We start from the raw sequence: 22,356 nt of genomic DNA, 5'->3' as shown, positions 1-22,356 counted from the left end.
GTACTGTACAGGTTTAAACTGTTCAGGACACTTGTCATCTTCTGTACTGTGGAGGTTTAAACTGTTCAAGACACTTGTCATCTTCTGTACTGTGCAGGTCTAAACTGTTCAAGACCCTTGTCGTCTTCTGTACTGTACAGGTTTAAACTGTTCAGGACACATGTCATTTTCTGTACTGTACAGGTTTAAACTGTTCAGGACACATGTCATTTTCTGTACTGTACAGGTTTAAACTGTTCAGGACACATGTCATTTTCTGTACTGTACAGGTTTAAACTGTTCAGGACACATGTCATTTTCTGTACTGTACAGGTTTTAACTGTTCAGGACGCTTGTCGTCTTCTGTACTGTACAGGTTTTAACTGTTCAGGACGCTTGTCGTCTTCTGTACTGTACAGGTTTTAACTGTTCAAGACGCTTGTCGTCTTCTGTACTGTACAGGTTTAAACTGTTCAGGACACTTGTCATCTTCTGTACTGTACAGGTTTAAACTGTTCAGGACACTTGTCATCTTCTGTACTGTACACGTTTAAACTGTTCAGGACACTTGTCATCTTCTGTATAGTACACGTTTAAACTGTTCAGGACACTTGTCATCTTCTGTACTGTACAGTTTTAAACTGTTCAAGATGCTTGTCTAACAAAATTTCTGATGTTAACTTAAAAATAGATTTAATAAACACAGATAAACCCTTTTACTACCACAGATAGTCCATATATTTCTTCATAATGACAACCACTAAAAATGGAATTAGAATATATAGTGGCAAATTCCAGCAGTTTATAAAAACGTTTTATACTGCAAATAACATTTGGCACATTGACAAATTAGATTATTCAGTTACTTCACTTTAAATTATATTTAATAACACTGTCAAATATAGCAGTGTAGACTGGCTTGTCAAAAACCTTGGAAACATTTTTGGAAAACTCAAGGTTATAAACACCTCTAAAACAAACCAACTGAAAAGATGACAGGTCATGAGTAAAAAAGTCAATATGTTTTATGTATATTACATATTCAAAGAATATTCAATTATAGAAACCTTCTGGTTTCATTTCATTATCAATCATTACAGATATTAACCCTAGATTAATAATTTTTAATATGATATTGTAGATGCTCCTTTCTCATAAAGCTGTATAATCGGTTTTTACTTTCATAAATTTAATATTATCATAGTAATTGTTAAATTTCTTTCTATATGGCCTTCCTCATTCATTATTATCATACCATTGTCTTTATCAGGGTTACGAAATACAAAAAAATCCAGTGCTGGTTCTACAATTCCTTGTTTGAATTCAAATACTAAAGCTTACATGTTTTCATGGTTTATATGGTTGTGACTTTCTTCCTGCTTGGGAAGCATGTTACATAAAAAAATGTTTTTAAAAGTATTAATTGATAACTATGAAAAGTGTCTGACACTTCCTAAGATGTATAAACCTGTGTTTTATTAATTGATAACTATGAAAAGTGTATGACAGTTTCTAAGATGTACAAACCTGTGTTTAGATCCCTGATTTTCATCTCGAGCTCACGTCCAATCTCTTCCAACTCCTCTTGCTGTTGCTCTATGTTTTTCATTTCTGATTGAATCTCTTCCACTGGAATCTTGCGAATCTAAACAAAATGATTTTAGTTTCAGAAGTAGACAAATCAAAGCTAAACCTGCAGTATCTTGAACTATGACTTCCAACCACTAACTCAACAAATATTACAAACTTATACATGCAACAGTTCTGGCTCAATATATTTATCTCATAAAAATAAGTATTATGAATGATGCAAATCAACTAGACAAAAAAATATGATACCCTACAACTCAAGTAGACTTTTCTTCTTTAGGTACCCCTCAATATTAATCTGCATGCTTGGAATGAATAAAACAAATTTAACAATACCTGTCTTCTTGGAGGAATTGGTACAGGTGGAGCAGGACGCTTCTTCTTCTTCAAATAACCCACAGTCTTGTTTTCTGCTGATGGACTAGTTTCTTTATTTTCTTTCTCATTTTGTGTTTCTTCTGGTTGTAACTTAATTTCTCCATTGTCTTTCTCCTTTTGTGCTTCACTTGTGGTAGGGCCTTTCATTTTGTTAGGATGCATGCCTTCTGACTTACTAGGAGTCTGAGGACTGGCAGGAGGCTTTGGAGCAGCTCTTTTCTTGGAGAGAGGTGAAGGTGTAGCTGGTTTAATTTGAGTAATATCAGGAACCTGTGTGGTTTTAATAATAAGACTGGTATTTGAATCTGGATTTTCAGCCAGTTTAACAGGACTTAGAGCCGAGTTTTCGGTATCATCCACCTTTACAGACAAGTTTTGTGTTGAGCATTGGAAGCCAGAAACTCCACTATATTTATTGGCATCTTTATTTACTGGTGGGCTCGGTGCCTTTCTCTTCTTATGAGTTATTGTTGTGGCCTTCACAGGACCTGCAACAGTGGAACCTTTGTCTCTTTCTCTTAGGTTCTGCTGCTTCTTGATCATTTGCCAATAGGTCTCAGGTGACGAGATTATGGGCTCAGTGGCTTCCTCTGTTTCACTTTCATCTGTACTTCCAAATGGATTAAGACTACGATCGTAATCTTCATGATAAACTTCTGTCCTCTGAAGGGGGAGCGTCTGTGCTTTGCGATATTCGTCGTCTTCATCTTCAGAACTTTCAAATGGGTTTAAAGATTCTGGGTACTCCTCACTCTCATCTTCTGAAGTCTCTTTATCATCACCAAATGGGTTCAAATCATCAGGGTATTCTGCAATATCATCTCTTAATAATTTTACTTCTTTATAACTTATTTCTCCTTCTCTCAGCTCATCATTAATTTCGTTTCTGTTCATACACACCTCACCAGATGGTAGTTGTGTTACATCCAAAACATTGGATGTTTGATTCACTGAGGTATCTGCCTCACCAGTAGGTGATTTTGCTGTTATTGACACATCAGTAGTTAGATTTAATGTTTTTATCTCATCAGAAGGTACATCTTCTATATTCAAAACACTACTCACACTCTGAGATGTTACAATCTCAACCTCATCATGTGGTGATTTTCCTACTTCCATCACATTTGAAGTTTGATCCGTCATATTCCTCTCCTCTAGAGGTTGCGTTTTCACATCCAACACACTGGAAACTTGATCCGTTGATCCTTCCTCACAAGAATGTACAAGAGATGTATCCAAACTACTAGAAATTCTGTCACCTTTTTGTTCATCCATTAAATCAAATTCACAGGAAACAGCATGTTTCTCGGCTCCAGTTTCAACAACTTTTGGACTGTTGGTATTGTCATCAACAGTAGAAGCATCACCAATGTCTTGACTTGTGGTACCAGAACTTGTGACCAACTGGTTTAGATTTAAATTCAGCTGGGAAGAAAATGTTAAAGGACTTTTGTAAGTATCTACAGACAGGGAACCAATTTTATTTGATAAACCATAAACCGAGGAGCGAATAACTGGTAGTTCAATTCCAATTGATGAGTAGAACTGTCGTTTTGCAAAAGGGGATTTGTAAACAAATGGTTCTGATTTGCTCCTAACTACCTGCTCCTGTGAATCAACACTCCTTTGATCTTCCTTTGTAACAGAATCTTCTCCTTTGGATCTCTTCAAGTAACTTTCATTGTAAACTCCATTTGATGTTACTATATCACTACCTGCACTCACTGTTGCTGTGATATCATTACTTAGTACAGATGACTCACCAGTATCTTGCTCTGACACACTATCTTCAGGTTTTACATCACCAACTTTATTTGTACCACTTACTGCTAAAACATCAGTGGTCTCATTAACTGTATCATCTGCTACTGTTATACTTGAGGATATAGAAAGGTTCGTCAATACCTCTCTTTGAGATCTTTTTAAGTCCCTTTCGTTATTGTGATTGTTTCCATTTGACATTTCTGATTTACTATTTTCATTTCTGTTGCTTTCTTCTGACACAGCACTTGTTTCCTGGTCACCAACTACACAAACCAGAGATGTCTCAGTAGGTACTTTATCTTCAGCTACAGGCAATTCAGACACATTAACGTCATTTTCTACAGTCGATGAAATGTTTTCTGTAGTAACTGAGGTTGGTTCACTCAGACTCCTACTTACACTGTTTACTAATTCATTACCTTCTTTGAAAATACTATTTTTTGTATCTTTTTCTCCTGAGGACCAACAGAGAGAATCATCTTTCTCTCCATCTTTAAGATTAGAGGTCAAATATTGTTGGCGAACAATTGCTGAATGAGTTGCTATTTTGTACTTTTCCCGTTCTGGTTTTACAGGTGGAACTTCCTCTTCTGTTATAAGTGAAATTTTTTCGTTGTTCGGTTTGTGCTCAGACTGAGATTGTAAAACTTCCTCTTCTGGGCAGATGGCACATTCATATGTCCCAGTGTTATCTCCTTCTACATATGCTCCGGGTTTCAGGAGAGCCCCACATTTAGTGCACTTGAAACAAGTTCTATGGTACAGTTTTCCATCCACAATCAGCCTCTCCAGAATAAACACTCTTTGTCGACATGCTTGGCAAACTTCAAACTTTGTTGTGAAACTACTGCTGGTATCTAATATGAAAAACATATAGCAAGTTTTTCCATGACTTCAATGCCACAATAAAATTACTTTCAAACCATAATGAAATTACTTCTGTGTCACAAAAACTTGATGGTAATTTTACCATGATACAAAGGTAGAGTTGGCTAATTTATTCAATTTATCTATTACTATGGGCACAGATTATGTTTATTAATGTCAAATACATTAACTGGTTAATGAAAATTAAATTACATCTGTAGTCATGAAATTAACCAACTAATTAATATTAGACATTGTTATTATTACAACTGTTCAAGTAACTAAGTATTGAGCTATCTAAGGTATACCCCACAGCAGGTATTGAAACCCAATTTTATCATTGTAATTTTTTTACTTCAAGTTTATCTCTGGGCCAACATAGTTTCAGGGTGGGAATTTGCTCACAATTTGAGTGTCTTGGGTTCATTTCACATTACCACCAAATTTGGTTGCCCTGTTTTTGTTATGGCCATTCTTACTGATTGTGGGGACACTGGCTGAAAGTCTAAAATCCACTACAGAGTCTGTTGATCAGCAAATACCACTAAATTTCCAGCAATGGATACTGGTGACGCCTTAACAATCCAATACTGGTACTATATTCTTGATTATCTCTTACTGGTACTATATTCTTAAAGATCTGATACTGGCTTTTTCAACATACTGAACAACAAATAACTCAGTTAATCCAACTGATTGTTATATCACAAGTATCTTTTTAACAAAATAATATTCACGATTAGTTCCTTAATGACCATTACATACCTTATTAGGAAAAATGTCACTGTTCCTTTCACTGAGTGGTCGTTTATTTATTGATGTTTTAACACGTGAATCTGTAATTAACAAAGACTTGAAGCTCAAAATACTTAAACCAAGTTACCATGCTAGCTATCTCAAACCAACTAACCATTCCAGTTGTCTGAGTAAAACTGATATAAACTTACAAACATATACATTATTACAAATACCTGTATTACTATACAAACAAAAATAAACAAAGATATTTTAATAAACACACATTAATCACAAGAAAATACTAGAAATTCCATCCGAGTATTATTATCCTTTATAAAACAATAACTACAACACATTTCCTTCACAATCAAAACTTTGTCAAAGATCACAGATCTTCACTTGCAATAGGTAAATTAAAAAATGAGTGATACATGTTGTGAAATTAAGTTAAACTATACAACTTGTTGAAACATTCACTAAACATTTATTTTGAACAAGTTGAAATCCTTTTCTTCCAGCACAGAACATTTATCATTGGAGAAAAGTAAAACAACTTGAATTGTCACAACTTTACTGATTTTTTGTTTTAACATTTTCTACAGAGAGTGGACAGTTTAGATAGTGAAATTATAATTTTCTTACACTGAAAATATATTTCCAGTTGGTACTTACCCCCACTCACATGATTAGCTATTCTTGTTCAGTGCTACCCTCTATATGTAAACTTTTCTTTACACGAGACAAGCTTTGCACCTCTTCCCTTCCATTGTTGGAATGAGTATATTCCAATGTGTGTCTCATAAATTATCATGCGTCATCTGTTAATAAACAGTAGCATAACATACTCACATAACTCCCTCTACAATCCTCTGCTGAATCAAAGCATGGATAAGCACCAGAGAAATACTCGCAGAAAAAAAACATTTTCAGAATATGAAAATTATAGCTTCTGATATGGCATTTACTTTCTCTCAAGATTAGAAAGAATCTCACAATGAGGAGGAAGAACTAGTGCAATGGAATGACAGAGGTAACCCTGAAAGCATCCAAAGGATACCCCTGACAATGAAAGAAATAGGATAGAATAAGAATCATACTGTCTTCACCTCAAACCCAAGAATCAGACCTACACCAATTACTGGGTATTTCATATGGATCATCAATTTATTGATCCAGAAATTGTCATCTGGTATTGCAGAGATGTCTATCACTTAGCTCAACTCCCAACCATGATACAGGCCAGCATCATCTAAAGGCAATAATTTCTGGAAGGGCAGAATATCTGGGATGCCTCTGAATCCAGAAGGAATGCATGAGCATTGCAAGAACAGGGAAAGCAAAAACCCTGAACTATCTGGGAAAACAGAATGAATGGGAGAGAGAGCCACCTGCTATCTGGAATGCGAAGAGATTGAAGATCTACGGTTGAAGAGCCAAGCGAGATATTCTTCCACCTGAAGTACGGAAGGCTTGGCAACAAAAAATCTCCTGTTAGCAGACCAATGGTGGAAGACTTTCCCATTTACACTGGTACACTTCCATGAAGACAAGTCATGTGGAAGTAGCTAATAAGAAAAAACTACACATGATGTTGGATCTTCTCACTGAGGATCAGACAAAAGACAGGCATGAAAATAAAGGACTGGGATCTTGAACAGGAGATCAAGGCTGACAAAGAAAAAAGGGATTGGTTGGTTGGTTTGGCATTTTACAGCACAAAACAACTAGACTATTTCTGCCAAACATCTGGTAAAACAGTTAAAATTAAAATTCGTAAAGAGGAATGAAGGTAAAACAAAACAAAGTTTAATTTTTGAATTAAAAACATAAATAGTGTTAAATCCAATTTTTATATCTTGTTTACAGCCGTAAGAGAGAAACTACAGTAATAAAAGTTGTAAAAGACTTTCTGTAGCATAATTTTAATTATCATAATTCGCCAAGTTCAAACATCAGCATTGGTCACCTGAAGTTGGCCTTTCCAGTCCTGGTTTTGAGTTATTTGACATCATGGCTGATTTCTAATTTCATATCAAACTAGATGTACTTTAATTCTTAAAAAGGAAGGACATTAAAAAAGGTCTAAGTTATAAATTAAAAACTTAAATAGTATGAAAAAGATTAATGGCCTTTAAAAAACATTTGTAAGGTGAACAGTGTCACCATTGCCAATAACACTGTCTAACGTTAAGAATAAACCTTGGGACAAAACATGTATAAAATGGTGCTGTCATTGAGAGTTGCAATGATGGCAAAAAGTAAAACGTGGCTTATTGTAACATGACAACACATTGGTGCATCAGTCCCAGATAAAAGAAAACAATAAGTTAAAAAACTGTGACCAATGCATAGTCTAGTTACAACAACCTCCTCTTTCCGATCCTTAGATGACCAAAGTCCAATAGAAGGTTTTATTTGGAAAAGCTTGTTTTCACATTGCTCACTCCAAGTTGACTGCCAACTGGCAAAGAGCCAAGCCTTGAATACAGAACAATAATCCATGTATGGAACAGGCACAGCAGTGACAGTGACACAACAGACAGATTTAGCTGCAGTGTTGGCAAGCCCTTTCCTGCAAATACCAACATGGTCTGGTATCCAGAAAAGCTGGATAAAAGTAGATGTTAAAAAAGTAGTGCAATTTGAGTACTGCTTAGCTTCTATGTGATCCAGGGCAAGAGAAATGGCATACAGTTCAGCAGTGAACACAAACTGTAGAGAGGGATTCTGTACAGAACCACCAGACCACAACAAACCATGGCAGAGTCCACAGAGTCAACTGATTTTGAACTATCCTTTCACTCCTATTTCTTTCAGGAAATAACAGACAGTATTTCCAATTGGGAGTATCGGCTTTTCTCAGATGTCTTAAAGAAAGGTCGCAATTGGGGATTGTAATAAGCCATGGTTGGATGGGCTGACCAGTGAATACAGCAATGTTATCCAAGGACAAACCCAATTCATCCAACTGCACCTGGATATGAAGGCTAAAAGGAACAATGGCAGATCATCTGTTCTGTAAAAGTATGGCCCACTGAGGATGAAAAACACAACCCCAGGTGGGATGCTGTGGTAAAGATTGATGTTTCAAAGCATACAGTAAAGACAGTTGCAAATATTGGAGGTGTAGAGAAGATTCATGAGAAACTGTGTATAAGCTCTGGACTGGGGAAATGCAGAAAGCTCTGTTTCAGAGTCAAAGTCCTTGATGATGAATGGGGTCCAGCATCTTCAAAGCCAAGGTCCTGGCAGAGTCATAGATCAGTGACCCACAGTCTAGTTTCGATTGAATAAGAGTACGATATATCTTTAACATAGAACATCAATCCATTCCCCAAGTGGTGTAACAGAAGACACAGAGGATGTTCAGTGCTCTTGTACATTTGACTTGTAGTTGCTTGATGTGTGGTAGAAAGGTCAGCTTACAGTCAAAGACAAGCCCCAAAAACTTTGCCTTTAGGACCACAGGTAGCACAACTTCACCAATAGAGTTCAGGTCCAGGGTGAATACCCCATTGGCAGCAAAAGTGAATGAAAACAGTTTGAGAGAAATTAAAGCCATTTGCTGTGGTCCACTTCAGTAAATGGTTGAGGCCAGTCTGTAGCTGCTGCTCAATATACCTCATGTTTGACAACTGACAGGAGATGTGAAAGTTGTCAACATATAGCCTGTTTGCAATAGTAAGAGTGAATTATTCAATGATGGCATTAATCTTTATACTGAAACATGCAACACTCAACACAGCCCTGAGGGACTCCAAGTTCCTTTAGAAAAGAACGGGAAAGTGTCGAACTCACACGAACTTGGAATCTCCTGTACATTAAAACATTTTAATAAAAATGGACAAATGGCCACGTAACCCATATATATCTGGAGGTCTTGCAAAATGCCATACCTCCATGTTGTATCATAAGCCTTCTCAATGTCAAAGAGTATTAATACAAGATGTCATTTGAGAAAGGCTTCTCTGATTGATGTTTCAAGTCGAATCAGGTGGTCCATGGTGAAGCAGTGTGGGTTCCGACAACAGTTTGGTTCCTTGAATCAAACAAAATGAGCATTAACCATCCTCTCTAAGGTCTTACAGAGACACCTCGTCAAAGCAACTGGATGGTAGTTTGAAGGAATCTTGGGATCCTTCCCAGACTTAGAGAAAGGTAGGACAATAGCTTGGTGCCAGGCATCAGGAAAAACAGTCTCCAGACAGGTCCAGTTAAAAACAATCAGAAGAATAACAAGAGGAGCAGGAGATACATGGCACAGCATCTCATAGTATACATCATCAGGTCCAACTGATGTACTGCCAGTTTGAGTTTCACCAGTGTAAAGGGCAATTATAGTCATAGAAACAATCAGCTCAAACGAAGAGAAGAATGTCACCAGACAGCAACAGATTAGAGAAAGGAACTAATGTAATGCCCACTAAACCACAAGAAGTTTAAGAACATTGAAATGAAAAACAGTTTCATGTGTAGACCAACAGCCTGAAGCTTCCTGGTGATTCATACAATCTTCCATCCTTGAAGGTATGCATCCATGAACAAACATATACCTCAATTCAAGGGAGGAAAGTGCAGCTCACTGACATGTGGACTTTGTCCAGCCATCATTGCAAATCATCTTGCAGGGAAAGAGGAAGGAAATAGCAGTATAAAGTAGATCCTATGCAAGGTTTCATTGTTTGTGGAGTGTTCACTGAATCTCATACAGGTATAACTAAGAGGGACCAATGAGAGGACCACATACCGAACAACAATAAAACCTCATGAACAGTAAATGACTTAGCTGAGAGGGCACTGGGAACTTAAAAGTTCCATACAATGCAGATGTAAGAGATGGCAGAGAGCAAGTGATACTGATGTCAAAGAATACCCCCAAATGTACTAGATATTAGGTGGGATGACTTCTCCAATTTGACCAATCAGTCCACTTGAGCTGCCATAGATAGGAGTTGGTAAGCGTGAGTGGTTGATTCCTACTCAGAATGAGTTGATTGGTGTAAAGCAATGAGACTATGCAAAAAAAAATGGTTAAAATAAAGTAAAATATACAAGGTAAAAATAAATCAAGATAAAATCCAAATAAAGTTCCTAAACCAGGTAAAAATTTACATAGAATTAAAAGGCTAATGACCAATAAAAATTTTGAAGAACAAAATTAAGTTGGATAGTGTCACCATTGCCAATGGCATTGTCCAACATTTTTGGAATAAGCTAGAATGAACCAGTTCTCCATGTAATAATGAAATTGCATCTACAGTGCATAAATATGATGAGCAGAGGCCTGAATGATGTAATGAAAACATATGGAGCTGAAGCAAGTCTTAAGGGAAATGCCTGAAATTGGTAAACTACCTCAAGATGGACAAGCCACAGACATGATTAAGACTGAAGTGCAATCAGGGTGTGGAGGTAAACATTAGAGACATCCATTTTTATCATCCACAGCACTGGGATGGTCATCTTAGGGTGAGAAAAGACTCCATAGTGAACTTAGGAAGTGTGATGAAGCAGCTTGATTTTGTTTGGAGACCACATAAAGACTAGAATAAACAACTCCAAAGGGGTGGTGAACTGGTCTGATAGCTCCCAAGGGGTGATGAACTGGTTTGATAGCTCCCTGTAAATCTCAAACTGCCTCTAACAGATACTGTCATGTCATGAAATCTTGAGGAGTAGAAAAAGGAAACAGGAGGTTGGGAATAAAATGGATAACTAATCCCTCTGAAAGAACTTGTATCACCCATTGATCTTCGATGAAAAGAAACCAGCAAGGAAGAAACTCCAACAGCTGAGTTCTAACTTGCAGGGTAGTTACCACTACTGTTAGCAACAGGTAGTATGAAAGTAATGAAATAGATGAAAGGAAAACTTGGATTTGAACGAATGAGTTAGGGTTGCAAGTATGAAGGTTGGGAAATGAATGGGTCGCATGTAAGGCTCTGAGTGAGTTAAAAGTTCTACAAAAGTTGAAAGAGTAGACTTGCTGGCAGGCTAATGTTACCCATGGCTCGAAATTGTCAGGGAACATGTTGTAGACACAAAGTATCAGAAAAGCAGCAAGATGTCAGTCCTGAGACAACTGAAGAGTAAACTGACTCAAGCCAAACCTGAGTCCCTAAGATACTAACAACAAAGAAATTATGCAGGTAATACCATCACCAAGGACAAAATATGAGCTAACGTGGAGGAGAGAAGGTGAAGAATATCAGCAAAATTTCCGATGGAGAGCCTCCGAGAACAGATGTGTGAAAAATGATACATGAGAAGGGTAGTTAGGGTCAGATGAAGACAAAAACATTGGGCATGCACGAGACTTGCATCAGGTTCAGGAGATGGCATGCAAAGAACCTAACAACTATTTAACTAAAAACAAATAGTCCACCCATTGGTAAGAAATGGCATACTGATCATGTCCTCAGGGGTCACAGCATGTTGATCCCTTCACTTAACTGCTAAAGAAAGTGATCCACATGAACCCAAACATCACAAGAGGGAGGAATTATCAAAAGCAGTCAAGAAAAATGTTCATGTAACAAAAGGAGTAAGAGATAGGGAAACTGACAAAACCTCACAAACCCAACACAAGTTCCATGGAGGCTAAGTTAGACTTTGATGAATCCTCAAGATGAAATCAGAAAAGAACAGCAAACTTTGGAGGGAGGGAAAGACTATCAAAATATCATCATTCTGAATAATTTTGTGAAGAACCTGAGTGATGTCAGGGGACAAAAGTTGACCTATGTACCATTCATTCTCCAGAAGTACAAAAATCAGGAAATCCACCATGAGACTGTCCACACCTGAGGTGTGAAATACAACAACAGTCCTTAGTGTGACCCCTGAAGTGGTAACATTGATTTTGGAATTCAGAACTAAAAAATTATGCACAAAATGATGAAGTTCAGAGATATGGGAACCATAATAAACTGTGAAAAAAATATAAAGTGAAAAAAAACATTTTCAGCAAACACTGAAGTACGTGTCACATGGAAAGCACTGAGTACAAAAGAAAATGTTTCTAATTGAAAGCTATCAAACAAAAAGTGAAGGTTCAGTATAGGAGTGCAAGGAAAGTCACATGCACCCCAAGAGACATGTTGGAATATGAAGGTTCAGTATAGGAGTGCAAGGAAAGTCACATGCACCCCAAGAGACATGTTGGAATATACTACAACTTGTGGCATGCATAAAGAAAAAAAGTTTTCATACAAAACACAGCACTGGATGAAAATAGTGACAAGAAATAAGTTCCACATTAGAATTTTCGTAGACAACAACAGACAGATCATAGTTTACTTAATTAATTTTCATAGACAACACACAGTTTCCACATACTGTAAATATTTTACCTAACACAGACAGATCATAGTTTACTTAGTTAATTTTCATAGACAACACACAGTTTCCACATACAGTAAATATTTTACCTAACACAGACAGATCATAGTTTACTTAGTTAATTTCCATAGATAACACAGTTTCCACATACAGTAAATATTTTACCTAACACAGACAGATCATAGTTTACTTAGTTAATTTTCATAGACAACACACAGTTTCCACATACAGTAAATATTTTACCTAACACAGACAGATCATAGTTTACTTAGTTAATTTCCATAGACAACACACAGTTTCCACATACAGTAAATATTTTACCTAACACAGACAGATCATAGTTTACTTAGTTAATTTCCATAGATAACACAGTTTCCACATACAGTAAATATTTTACCTAACACAGACAGATCATAGTTTACTTAGTTAATTTCCATAGATAACACAGTTTCCACATACAGTAAATATTTTACCTAACACAGACAGATCATAGTTTACTTAGTTAATTTCCATAGACAACACACAGTTTCCACATACAGTAAATATTTTACCTAACACAGACAGATCATAGTTTACTTAGTTAATTTCCATAGATAACACAGTTTCCACATACAGTAAATATTTTACCTAACACAGACAGATCATAGTTTACTTAGTTAATTTCCATAGATAACACAGTTTCCACATACAGTAAATATTTTACCTAACACAGACAAATCATAGTTTACTTAGTTAATTTCCATAGACAACACACAGTTTCCACATACAGTAAATATTTTACCTAACACAGACAGATCATAGTTTACTTAGTTAATTTCCATAGACAACACACAGTTTCCACATACAGTAAATATTTTACCTAACACAGACAGATCATAGTTTACTTAGTTAATTTCCATAGATAACACAGTTTCCACATACAGTAAATATTTTACCTAACACAGACAGATCATAGTTTACTTAGTTAATTTTCATAGACAACACACAGTTTCCACATACAGTAAATATTTTACCTGACACAGATCATAGTTTACCTAGTTAATTTCCATAGACAGCATACAGTTTAATCACTTTCTAAAGACAGTGTAGATTGTCAAAGCCAATACAGTGGACAATTTTGGTTGTCCACTTTCCATATTTGATAAACGTTTCAATTCACAATTTTACACAAATTAAGTAACAAACCTATATCTTTGTTGACTCAACACTACAGTTATTAATCAGAATGATACAAAATGCCACCTAATGGAGCACTGTTGCTCTTCTGGAGAGAAAATTTGTTTGGCATAACACTTGATATCCTTCATGTATAACACCAATATTTTTCCCCATTTTAATTTACACTTGTAGCAATGTTTGACATCTTATTTTATTACAGTTCATGAGACCTCTAGAACTTTTCAAAGCATGATTACAGCACTAAAAACAACTATTATAAGTTAATTGTATACTTTTCACAAATATGTTTAACACTGCACAGTGTATACTACATAGCATGTTACTTGTGGTTGGACAGTCTCAGTTCATCTAAGGAAAGAAAACACAACTTACGTTGCTGGCCACCTTCAAAGTACTGGTAAAACTGAGACAGGTAGGTTGCAACGCTCAGTTTGTCTGGTTGCTTATCCATGACCATATCTTCAGCATCCAACAGAGCAGGAATGCCCAGCTGTTTCTCTGCAACTCTGAAGGCCTGAATATCAAATGTTCAGGTTCAACTAGAGTTCAATATACAGTATAAATACACACAATACACGTTGGGAATGTACTCTTTCCTGAATCATTTACAACTTCACACTTCACACAGAAGATACACATTCCATGTTGGAGAACAAATACTATCCTATGTTGTATCACAAGATGCCTGGTGTGGGTATTAACACTAACCAAAAATAATAAAAAACAAATAACCAGCATTTGGAAAAAACTCAACAAAACACAACATTCCAGTAAACAGCAAATGTATTCAAAAACCAGGTACAAAACTGAAGTCCATACTATATAAAAACTACACTGACAAACACAACACCAACATAATTTATAAAATACAATGCAAGAACTGCCATGACTTCTATATCGGAGAAACAAGTAGAAAATGGAAACTATATTCAAAGAACACAAAATTTGAACACTGCAAATCAAATAAACACAACATAACCATAGAAAACAACCAGATGTTAAGTAGGGAAACAAATATAAACAAACGTAAGATCAAAGAAGCCCTACTTATACAACAACTAAAACCAAAATTGAAGCAAAATAAAGATACACCTTTATAACTATACAAATTAATATCCTAATATCCAACTACAATGCCCCCTACAATCTTATACCCATTTAAATTCTCTTCCCTAAAATATGTGCCCAGCAACGGTCAGTTACAAACTCTTCATTAACCTGAAGATGACATAAGGTCAAAATGTTGTTCTCTGCTTAATTTTGGTTAAAGTGTCAATACTAATACCAGCCATCCTGAGATACATTTTTTACTTCAAGTGGGTTTCTCATCATCATGGGCTGTCCTAAATTATTTATATGTCCACATTTTCTATTTACCTTATAACTAACAAGTGATGGTGTACTACATGTCACAGTTAAAAACTATATTACAATGTTGTTTATTTATATGTCCACATTTTCTATTTACCTTATAACTAACAAGTGATGGTGTACTACATGTCACAGTTAAAAACTATATTACAATGTTGTTTATTTATATGTCCACATTTTCTATTTACCTTATAACTAACAAGTGATGGTGTACTACATGTCACAGTTAAAACTATATTACAATGTTGTTTATTTATATGTCCACATTTTCTATTTACCTTATAACTAACAAGTGATGGTGTACTACATGTCACAGTTAAAAACTATATTACAATGTTGTTTATTTATATGTCCACATTTTCTATGTACCTTATAACTAACAAGTGATGGTGTACTACATGTCACAGTTAAAAACTATATTACAATGTTGTTTATTTATATGTCCACATTTTCTATTTACCTTATAACTAACAAGTGATGGTGTACTACATGTCACAGTTAAAACTATATTACAATGTTGTTTATTTATATGTCCACATTTTCTATTTACCTTATAACTAACAAGTGATGGTGTACTACATGTCACAGTTAAAAACTATATTACAATGTTGTTTATTTATATGTCCACATTTTCTATTTACCTTATAACTAACAAGTGATGGTGTACTACATGTCACAGTTAAAAACTATATTACAATGTTGTTTATTTATATGTCCACATTTTCTATTTACCTTATAACTAACAAGTGATGGTGTACTACATGTCACAGTTAAAAACTATATTACAATGTTGTTTATTTATATGTCCACATTTTCTATTTACCTTATAACTAACAAGTGATGGTGTACTACATGTCACAGTTAAAACTATATTACAATGTTGTTTATTTATATGTCCACATTTTCTATTTACCTTATAACTAACAAGTGATGGTGTACTACATGTCACAGTTAAAACTATATTACAATGTTGTTTATTTATATGTCCACATTTTCTATTTACCTTATAACTAACAAGTGATGGTGTACTACATGTCACAGTTAAAAACTATATTACAATGTTGTTTATTTATATGTCCACATTTTCTATTTACCTTATAACTAACAAGTGATGGTGTACTACATGTCACAGTTAAAACTATATTACAATGTTGTTTATTTATATGTCCACATTTTCTATTTACCTTATAACTAACAAGTGATGGTGTACTGCATGTCACAGTTAAAACTATATTACAATGTTGTTTATTTATATGTCCACATTTTCTATTTACCTTATAACTAACAAGTGATGGTGTACTGCATGTCACAGTTAAAACTATATTACAATGTTGTTTATTTATATGTCCACATTTTCTATTTACCTTATAACTAACAAGTGATGGTGTACTGCATGTCACAGTTAAAAACTATATTACAATGTTGTTTATTTATATGTCCACATTTTCTATTTACCTGATAACTAACAAGTGATGGTGTACTACATGTCACAGTTAAAAACTATATTACAATGTTGTTTATTTATATGTCCACATTTTCTATTTACCTTATAACTAACAAGTGATGGTGTACTGCATGTCACAGTTAAAAACTATATTACAATGTTGTAAGTTAGTTTCTATATCACTTACCAGACTATTGTTTTCAAGAATGTTTTCCTTGAAGAGTGAATCATAATCTCTAAATGAACAAGAAAAATTTATTTAGTGAAACAATATCCCCATGATCACCAAGCAGAATCTACAGATCCACTGGTTTAAGTTATAGTCACTGATGAGGTATTAATTTTCACAAGTAAGATAGCTTGTTGTTGAAAGTACCTACAGAGATATTACTTAATAATTCATAGTTCAACTCTTAACATTTTCTAAAATTTGTCTATGTACAAATTTATATATTGCAGATAACATTATGTTATTGTAACTACATTAATAAATATCTAATATGTCAGTTTCTGTCAAAGACAACCACGTGAAATACAGAAAAAGACACATTCAACTGCTGGTAGTAACATATACTAACAAGTATAGAAAGCCTTACAGTAAGGAACTGTCTAGTTCAGAACTGATTTCACAGAACTTATCTATTTATGGCAGCAATACAGTCTAAAACGTGTATACAATTTAATATCAGTCAAACGTCAAGTACTTATTGTAAATACGTACATGAGGTCTGGTCGAAAGTGATGAATAATAGCACAAAAGGCAAGACCATCTCTGAATGAGGAACTCAAATCTCTGACATCTACATCTCTGTACCCTTCAGTCAGCTTTCGACACCAGGCCTGCAGTCCTCGTAGTCCTTTTTTCTCTCCCATGTTCAATCCAAGGGATTTTCAAAACTCAGCTGTAATAGACAATACAATAAAACCTGTCGTTCAAAATGTAAGTTTACAAACGATGAAGACTTCTGTGGGTATACGCAACTGAAAGCCATCAGTGATTGAGTGTAATGTGTACATAAGTTAAGTTCAATGAACTAAAACAAGTATTACTTTAATTACTTAGTGCAAAACACAAACTTGCTGTTTACATTAGTATGTACTGGAATCATAATGTTTGATATCACACATTTATGTAGGCCCTCTCAGACTTTGTACTGGTCATTTATTTGAAAGCTAAAGGAAAGATCAGACATCAAATATCCATTTAGCCCATCAAAGAAACCAGCCCAAGTCAAAAATTACCCTTCACATAAATAAAATTATCTAATGAAAGCTTAAGCAATTCAAATATATATTGTAACAAGTCATCAAACCTTCCATAACTTAAGGATATAACAAGGGAAATAATTTGTCCTAATATCCAACATGAACTTCAGCCCTGATGCCACGCTTTTCTCCTTCATCCTCAACTTTCCATCAGAAGTTAGATTTTTAAACACTTGAACAAGGTCATCTCTAATTACTGTTTTGAAAAAAAAACAACAGTTCAAAGCTCTTAATCTCTCATTCCATAACATAAATGCCTCACCTTACATTTATCAATGTTAAAATACAAAACCCATCAGAATCATAACTTCCAAAAACCTTTCAAACATACAGATGTACAACAGAGGTGCCCTCATTTAGACAAATATTGTATCAGAACCTTAAATACACTTCAGTCTCTTCAAAAACAGGAAACATTGATATGAGCAAAATCTGTATCATAAGCTCCAAAAGATATTTTTTGAAAATAGGTATCACATTTGTCATTTTCGAATCAGCAGGAATTTCTCCTATTTATTAAGGTCTCTAAAATGTTAGCTAACCCTTCCAACAAGTAATTTTGTAGCCTCTTCTCATCTTGAACATCCTATCAGATTTACAATATGATTTCCTTTCATAAATTATATTATTTAAGAACTAAACTTTACATATTAAACAGTGTAGGTATTTCATTACCTTTAGTAAACACAGTCAATTATCAATCAACAATTAGATTCTCATGATGATTTCTTAAAAAGGTCCAATATTTTCTTCAACAACAAAAAAAAAAAATCATGGAGGGATTCCATAAAAATCATTAAACCTGAAATAACGATACAAGCTAAATCCCAGTTGTTGTTGTTTTGTGTGTTTATTTAATCAAGCTACTTGGTTTTGAATATCAGTCTTTCTGAAATCAGAAATACAAAACTCAGTTACTAAACACACAGTTTTAAGTAAAGATAATAAAATTCTGATCACTGTCAATATCTCTGATGACACTGAAATCATGCTTCTCTAACAAGTTCTTTAATATTCTGAGCAAAACTCAAATCACATTGATGGATCCTACAACTTAATGTATGTTAGCCATGTTAATGGCATTTTCAGAACTGGGAGTGAAAAACTCTTGGATGCTAAATTATGAGTATAAACATTTTTAACAGTGTGGTTATACCAGTTCTAATCTTCACAAGTAGATGTGTACGAAGAGCATGTTTAAATAGCTGCACTGATGCTAATGAACTTTCCAGTTTTATTCTAAGTACATATTTAACCCCGATAGGAAGGTTAGCGAGATAATGACTCATTCAACAGGTGACAGCAGTAGGCATCCTTTAGTCTGACTGTAAATCAGCAGGTAAAAGCAGTAGGCATCCTTTATTCTGTTGTCAGGAAATGAAACAGAAGGAAGGTGAACTACCAGAAAAGTTTTGACAGGAGTGAAGCAACCCAGTGCACATACAATTTATTTTGAAAGTTAATTTGTGAACTTAAACCTACAAGTTAAGTCAAAAACAAATGCAGCCCGTAGGAACATTATTGACAAAATAAATTACTATAGTTATAAGGAATGGACTTATTTTCAAATAATCCAAGTGAACCCATCCAATGACAGATGCATTAACAGTCATTAGTAAACTTCTAGGCATTTGTTCAGTCATTATTTTCAGTTGGTTTAAATTTTTGTCTTCAATATCAATATAATTATAACAGTGGAACATAATTAAATTTAATGTTTTCTATGTTCATCTTTGTTAACTGTCTGCAAATTTAATAAATCAAAGACTCGGATGACATTCTATCTTTTTCTTTTATTCTTGTGGTTAATTTGCATTTATTCCTTTTATAAATATACAATAATAATATATTAATATATATATAAAATGATACTTGTGATATACAAGAAATTACAGAATTGTTACTAACCTATGATACATGACAGTGGTATAACAAAATTTCTAGGCTAACTTGAGACATTATTAGTACAATTAAATACCTTTACTGCAGATAATTCTAAGCTAGTTTAATATCATTAAAGTTTAACTGCAACAAATATTACCTTATATTTTAATAATTGTTATCACCAACAATATTCTGTAGTCCTATTTCGGTGTTTAACCGTTAACCTCTTACTTTTAGTATTACTTACCAGCGTCAAATAGACGAAAATATATTGCCCAAGGAAAATACGCAGGTACATAAAGTAGTCTATTCACAATTGAACCTAGTTACACAGTTTACAGTATTGTATTTTCTCATTTAAATGATTTACCGTATTTAAACACTATCAGTATTACTATCAGAAACATTAATCACTGTTCATGGTACCTAACAGTAAAGTGTTAATATAGCGTCAGTGAGTACACTTTCGAAATTTAACTACTATAACAACTACATTTCGCAATAACATAATAGCTTATTTGTTATTTAATTTCTGGATTACACTGCAGGTGAAATCACTACCAAAGATACAAATAAAAACAATATTTTAAAATAACAGCTGGACAACAACTATGGCGATACTCAACCCAATCGTACTAAAGCTACGAACGAGTTCAGTCTATTGACTCAGCTGACTTATATGTATATGCGTTCCCTACTGGCAGAACTTTGACACTTTGAAAAGAAGAATTTAAAATCAAATTTTATGTACAAATTACTAATGTACAAGTCACGTCACTCCTTTCAATCATTTTTAATATATTCCAAACGAAATATTTATAAAAACATTCTGTAACATAAAATGTGTAGGTATATGTAGAAAATACTGTATGAATTATATAGACATAGTAGAGAAGTATAAATGATTATCCGGCTTTGAGCTTAACTATAACCTAACGAACCCCTAAGATCAGTGGTTCTTAACCTGGGTTCAATTGAGCCCCAGGGGTTCGGCGGAGGTCAAGACACACATAGTGTGTGGTGTCCGTTCCGTTCACCCCACTCGTATGATTCGTGACGTCATGCTCCACTTGGCCATCATTATCTGCAGCTAATGACGTCACATTACTTGGCCTTAATATCTTTGCTGCAGAGAACTTCGTGCGCTTAGCAGTCGACTTGTGACTGTAGTAATCGTGCGTCATTTGTGATTTTTTCCCTAATCTTTCAATCCCTTCATACTAACTATGTCGAGCAAAAACGGAAAGTGGTCGGACGAATACGTACAATATGAATTCACGTGTATGACGGAACATAATGGGAGTCAGCGTCCTCAATACATGATTTGCAATGCCAAGTTGAGCAATTCTAGTCTAGTACCGGCAAATCTAAGAGAACACTCCCTAAAGCTGGATGGAGATGGGAAATACAAAACACAACGCTTGCTGAATTCAAGGTAAAGAGAGCCAGGTTCGATGAAAAGGCTACTTTACTTGTTCTCGGCTTTGTACCCATAGACAAACCGATCCTCACAGCATCAAATAAAAGTTGCGTACTTGATCACAAAGCAGGGCAAACCACACACCATTGATGAAGCACTCGTAAAACCAGCTGCGTTGAAGATGGCGAATGTCATGCTGAGAAAAGCTGCTCAAAATAAGTTATCCCAAAGTCCTCTTTCAAATGACACCATCAGCAGCAGAATAGATGACATGAGCGATGACATCTTGACTCAAGTAGTTGCAGAACTAATTTCAAGCCCAACAAAATTCCGCCTTCAATTCGTTTGTTTGTTTGTTTTTTGGAATTTCGCACAAAGCTACTCGAGGGCTATCTGTGCTAGCCGTCCCTAATTTAGCAGTGTAAGACTAGAGGGAAGGCAGCTAGTCATCACCACCCACCGCCAACTCTTGGGCTACTCTTTTACCAACGAATAGTGGGATTGACCGTCACATTATACACCCCCACGGCTGGGAGGGCGAGCATGTTTAGCGCGACGCGGGCGCGAACCCGCGACCCTCGGATTACGAGTCACACGCCTTACGCGCTTGGCCATGCCGGGCCCTTCAATTCGACGAGACCACCGACGTTTCCAATCTAAGCCAGCTTGTTGTATTGGTGCGCTATGTGAAGAATGACGAGATAAAAGAAGATTTTTTATTTTGTAAGCCTCTTACAACAACAACTAAGGCAGACGACGTAAAGAAACTTGTGGATGACTTCTTCAAAGACAACGATCTTTCGTGGGATATGGTTTCTACAGTTTGTTCAGATGGAGCTCCAGTCATGCTGGGACGAAACTCTGGTTTTGGTGCGCTGGCGAAAGCCGATGCACCACACATCATTGTAACGCACTTTGTTCTACACAGGCATGCATTGGCAACAAAAACCTTGCCTTCAAAACTGGCAGAAGTATGAAAAATTGTAGTGGAATGTGTGAACTTTGTGCGAAATAGTGCCCTGAAGCATCGCATCTTCAAAGAGCTGTGTAATGAAATGGGCTCTGAATTCAAGGTACTTCTGTACCATTCTAACGTTCGGTGGTTATCCCGGGGAAAGGTGCTGAATCATGTTTA

General features: G+C 35.2%; 1 pseudogene across 1 annotated transcript in view; it reads right to left on the bottom strand.

Moving 5' to 3' along the window:
• Positions 1 to 20,456, bottom strand: part of LOC143226922 (uncharacterized) — a 32,155-nt pseudogene extending 11,699 nt beyond the window's left edge. The window contains exons 1-7 of the transcript XR_013014813.1: positions 20,049 to 20,456; positions 17,373 to 17,553; positions 16,839 to 16,887; positions 14,209 to 14,350; positions 5,344 to 5,414; positions 1,906 to 4,568; positions 1,507 to 1,624 (exon numbers count right to left, since the gene is read on the bottom strand). The product of XR_013014813.1 is annotated as an uncharacterized LOC143226922 (transcript). The remainder of the gene's footprint in view (positions 1 to 1,506; positions 1,625 to 1,905; positions 4,569 to 5,343; positions 5,415 to 14,208; positions 14,351 to 16,838; positions 16,888 to 17,372; positions 17,554 to 20,048) is intronic.
• Between the last annotated feature and the right edge of the window lie 1,900 nt (positions 20,457 to 22,356).

The sequence above is a fragment of the Tachypleus tridentatus genome, chromosome 9, assembly GCF_004210375.1.
Source record: "Tachypleus tridentatus isolate NWPU-2018 chromosome 9, ASM421037v1, whole genome shotgun sequence".
Classification (NCBI taxonomy): domain Eukaryota; kingdom Metazoa; phylum Arthropoda; class Merostomata; order Xiphosura; family Limulidae; genus Tachypleus; species Tachypleus tridentatus.
The sequence above is the reverse complement of the archived record's forward strand: the minus strand, read 5'-3'. Positions and strand labels throughout refer to the sequence as shown.